We start from the raw sequence: 5,433 nt of genomic DNA on the forward strand, positions 1-5,433 counted from the left end.
CAGAGCAAGACAGTGGCAAAGCTGGAACTGGAAGAGCTGACATTGCATTTCCCATCGCCTATAACTAACCCGGAATGCAAACAGCTGACACTTTGTTTTCAGTAGCAAAAATAAAATGTCAAGGCCAGATTACTCTATTTATTTATTTATTTTACTTGTCCATATCTATTCTATTTATTTTATTTTGTTAGTATGTTTGGTTTTGTTCTCTATCTCCCCCTTTTAGACTGTGAGCCCACTGTTGGGTAGGGACTGTCCCTATATGTTGCCAACTTGTACTTCCCAAGTGCTTAGTACAGTGCTCTGCACACAGTAAGCACTCAATAAATACGATTGATGATGATAATGATTTGAAGTGGTACCCAGCTACCGATGAATGCTTTATGTTGCTGGCATCTTCTTCAAAACAAAGGACAGCTCTATTGCACCTATCAGGCTCCTTACTGGAGACTCTGTGGAACTCCTAGGTTGGAGCTAGTCTTACCCTAAATTTAACCAGATCATTCACTTTGGCCTCAAAATGGTTTTGGGGTTCTGAGTATTTTGAACGTATCCACTGCGCAACACTTTGAATTTAATATGAATTGCTATTTTTAAATGTAAAAGTATGGGAAAAGATTCAAGTTGGATACAGGTAATTATTCGTATTTATGTCTGCCTCCCCTCTAGACTGTAAACTTGTAATGTGCAGGGAATGTGACCACTAATTCTGTAGTATTAGCCTCTCTCAAGCACTTAGTGCAATGCTCTGCACATGGTAAGCGCTCAATAAGTATGATTTATCTTTTAGACTGTGAGCCCACTGTTGGGTAGGGACTGTCTCTACATGTTGCCAATTTGTACTTCCCAAGTGCTTAGTACAGTGCTCTGCACATAGTAAGCGCTCAATAAATACGATTGATGATGATTGATTGATTGAATTATAAAGATAATTTCTTCCAAATACTAGTTTTAGGCCTGAATCAACAGAGGCAGTTTACCCTGAAGGATCAAGAGGCTTTTGTCTGGAACACGTTCCCGAGTAAAGCAGAAACAAACATTTGGAAACAACGGCTCTATCTGCATGCTGCATGGTTGCCCTTGGGATCATGCTGATTTATGTTCTGAATGGGGAGTTCCAATAGTGTTTTCCAGGCAGGGCAACTAGACCCCCAATTTGCCTGCAAATATGTTTAGGAATCGCTGCTTCACCCTTAAGAGCAGCCACACCATTTCTTCTCAGAAGCACCTGTACCTACAGCCAAAGCCACTGAAGATAGAAACGAAGTGATAGACAATCAGGAAGACCACTGTAAGAACTGCCGTGGCTCCTCTGGTCTCCCCTATCTAGCTAGGTCAAGGCCACAATCAATCAATCAATCATATTTATTGAGCACTTACTGTGTGCAGAGCACTGTACTAAGCGCTTGGGAAGTACAAGTTGGCAACGTATAGAGACAGTCCCTACCCAACAGTGGGCTCACAGTCTAAAAATACCACAGATACATACCGATGATGTCAGTGTCAAGCAGCTGCTACTCCCTCCTTCATAGACTGTGAATCCTATGATTACCTTGTATCTAACCCCAATCAATCATATTTATTGAGTGCTTACTGTATACAGAGCACTGTACTAAGCTCTTGGGAGGGTGCAATATAACAGATTTGGGAGACATATACCCTGCCTACAGTGAGCTTGCAGTCTAGAGTGCTTAGTACAGTGTTTGGCACATAGTAAGCAAATACGACAACTATTATTATTCTTATCATCATCATTATTTTTAACCTCTAGCCACAACTATGGAGCTTTGAATTTAGAAGAAAGAGAAATTTGACTGAGGACCTAGAAACCTAACTAGCCCACTTAATAAAAGGAAGCTGAGCTCACACCCAACTTTACAGCTGAGAAGCACCTATTTACTATTCTATTTTTGTTAATGTTGTGCATCTAGCTTTAATTCTATTTGTTCTGACGACTTGTCATCTGTCCACATATTTTCTTTTGTAGTCTGTCTCCCCCTTCTAAGCTGTGAGCCCATTGTTGGGTAGGGGCCGTCTCTTTATGTTGCCAACTTGAACTTCCCAAGCACTTAGTACAGTGCTTTGCACACAGTAAGTGCTCAATAAATACGATTGAATGAATGAATGAAGCACCTAATCACGGTTGGACTTCTTCGTGGACTGCAACACTAGCCAGTCCCTGGAAGCTCTTTCATCTTCAATCTGTGATCATCTGAAGCCCCTGACAGCCAGAAGGATGCAGTGATGGTGGTTTCCCCAGTTTCTGGGGTAGGAGGAATTGGGTCGTGTTTATTGCTGTTGGTTGGATATTGCTATTGTGTGCACTGGATCCGTTCCAGTAGTGAAGATCCATTAATCCCTGGAACATACCCAGCTAACCCACGCCTGTTTTAGCATCCTGAGATCTCCCAGACCTCGTTCAGAACACGGAGGATGGAATCGGTTTGGAGGGTAGGTTACGGCTAGGTCTTGGCAGTACACGTGCTTACATGTTGTGCTGCAGTTATTTCCTCTTTATGAGCCCAGGGAGAATCTTTAAGGAGGCAGCAGGGAAGTCTGCCCCATCGATAGCCAATCAGATCAGAAACACTTGGGGGAAAATTTCCCACAACATGGTAAAAAAAAAAAAATGCATTTCGAAACCCAGATGAAACAAAGGATAAACTCCGAGCACACCCAGATTTTCTAAATGATAGGCTGTGATGAAAGTTTACTTTCTCAGCCCTTTTTTCAGATTTCACGTATAAGGACTGGAGAGCATTATTGAAAAGTTGCCGTCTGAAATGGTATACACTTTCTTATTGTGTCCGGATAGCTTAGGAAGGAGTGGACTTAGTGTAGGGAAGTTGGGAACAGCCCCTCTCCCTCCACATGTGTTGGGAGATGGGAGGCTGCATGACCCCTTCCCACTGAGGTCGTGCTCTTAGTTCCTGCAGAATTGGCCTCTGGCAGAGGAGGGGGGAGCAGGGCAGCTGACCAGTTATTGCTATTAATATTATTATTAATGGTATTATATGCTACCTGACCAGCCCCCTAGTCAGGTGGAAGGGGAGAAGTGAGAAGGGAGGGTCAGATGGTGATGAATTTTTGTTTGTTAAGTGCTTCCTCTGTGCCAGGCACCACCCTAAGCACTGGGGTAGACACAAGCTAATAAGTTGGACACAGTCCCTGTCCCACATGGGGCTCACAGTCAATCCCCGTTTTACAGATGAGGTAATTGAGGCACAGAGAAGTTCAGTGACTTGCTCAAGGTCACACAGCAGACAGGTGGCAGAACTGCAAATAGAATGGCAGGTCCTTCTGAATCCCAGACCTGAGCTCTATCCACTGCTTCTCTGCTGGGTTTGCAACCAAAAGAGCCCCCATCCTGCTCAGCTCAAAGGGACTCAGCAGTGATGTATAGTATCTAAAGTGTGGCCATGCAGTGTCCAGAATGAGGAGATCCATGTGCTCCAGGCCCACACCTCAGACACCATCAAGATGGACGGCAGCCGAGAGCCAAACACAGACTACCGTTATCGCCGAGATCAAGGTGCAGTATGTCGACATCGCCGGCCACAGCCGGGCAGAGGCCGAGTCCTGATATCACAATAAGCCTAAAGAGACGAAGGCCACGGTGATCCGGCACGGGGAGAGCCTACACCACACCAAAGAGGAGATTCACGACCTGACGGCTGAGGTAATAATAAATGTTGTATTTGTTACTCTACTTACTCTACAATAATAATGGCATTTATTAAGCACTTACTGTGTGCAAAGCATTGTTCTGAGCGCTGGAGCACTGTTCTTCTATGCCAGGTACTGTACTAAGAACTGGGGTGGATACAAGCAAATTGGGTTGGACACAGTCCCTGTCTCATGAAGGACTCACAGTCTCAATCCCCATTTTACAGATGAGGTAACAGGCACAGAGAAGTGAAGTAACCTGTCCAAGATCACACAGCAGACAAGTGTGATCTTACTTCCCTCCTCAAAAATCTCCAGTGGCTACCAATCAACCTACGCATCAGGCAGAAACTCCTCACCCTCGGCTTCAAGACTGTCCATCACCTTGCCCCCTCCTACCTCACCTCCCTTCTCTCCTTCTCCAGCCCAGCCCGCACCCTCTGCTCCTCTGCCGCTAATCTCCTCACCGCGCCTCGTTCTCGCCTGTCCCGCCGTCGACCCCCAGCCCACGTCATCCCCCTGGCCCAGAATGCCCTCTCTCTGCACATCAGCCAAGCTAGCTCTCTTCCTCCCTTCAAGGCCCTACTGAGAGCTCACCTCCTTCAGGAGGCCTTCCCAGACTGAGCCCCCTCCTTCCTCTTCCCTTCTCCCCCTCTCCATCCCCCCCGCCTTACCTCCTTCCCTTCCCCACAGCACCTATACATATGTATATATGTTTGTACGTATTTATTACTCTATTTTTTATTTTACTTGTACATATCTATTCTATTTATTTTATTTTGTTAATATGTTTTGTTTTGTTCTCTGTCTCCCCCTTCTAGACTGTGAGCCCACTGTTGGGTAGGGACCGTCTCTAGATGTTGCCAACTTGTACTTCCCAAGCGCTTAGTACAGTGCTCTGCACACAGTAAGCACTCAGTAAATACAATTGATTGATTGATTGAAGTGGCAGAGCCAGAATTAGAACCCAAGCCCTCCTGACTCTCAGGCCCACGCTCTATCCACTATTGCCACGCTTTTTTGAGCTGGATGTGCCAAAATTCCAATTCCAAGCTGGAGGTGGCCATGACTGAGCGGCAGGGCAAAGCAGCCCTCGGCAACACCAAATGCAAGCTGGACAGGCTGGAGGACACCCTCCTGAAAGCCGAGCAGGACACAGCCTGCCTGGTGAAGGAGTACCAGGAGGTCACAGACTCCAAGATGGGACTGGACTTCAAAGTTGCCACCTACCTGCAGCTGCCGGAGCGCAAAGAGGTCAGGCTGCGTGACGATGTCCGAGCCATGAATGTCTGCGTGAGCAACTCCCAGGGAGGCCTTTTGTGCCATGACCTGTGCATGTCTGGGATCTGGCCCATGGCTGGTGGTGTCCTCAGTGCCCCCTTGCAGAGGGAATGTATTCCTGAGCCTCCTTCAGGCCCCGTGGACCCTCACCTGGCTTCTTTAGCGCCCGCTCCTCTGGCCTTGGCTCAGGCAAGCTTGGCTCCTGTGGGATTGGCTCCTTCGGGGTGAGCTCGTGGGTCAGCAGCTGCCCTTGTGCTAGGCTTACGCTCCCATCCTCTCCACCCCTTACATTCCTTGCATCTCTTTTGTCCAGCTCATGCTTCTGGTGCCTGTAGAGAACCCAACCCCACCTCCTGTCCCCAGAGACTGTTCACCTGTTACCCTCTAGACTGTAAGCCTGCTATGGGCATGAAATGAGTCTAAAAACTCATATTGTACTCTCCCAAGCACTTAGTACCATGCTCTGTATGCAGTAAGCACTCAATA

At 46.9% G+C, this 5,433-nt stretch overlaps 1 pseudogene; it reads left to right on the plus strand.

Annotated features, from left to right (window-relative positions):
• The first annotated feature begins 376 nt into the window (after positions 1–376).
• LOC119934777 lies at positions 377–5,175 on the plus strand (annotated as a pseudogene).
• The last annotated feature ends 258 nt before the right edge of the window (positions 5,176–5,433 follow it).

The sequence above is a fragment of the Tachyglossus aculeatus genome, chromosome 11, assembly GCF_015852505.1.
Source record: "Tachyglossus aculeatus isolate mTacAcu1 chromosome 11, mTacAcu1.pri, whole genome shotgun sequence".
Taxonomy (NCBI): Eukaryota; Metazoa; Chordata; class Mammalia; order Monotremata; family Tachyglossidae; genus Tachyglossus; species Tachyglossus aculeatus.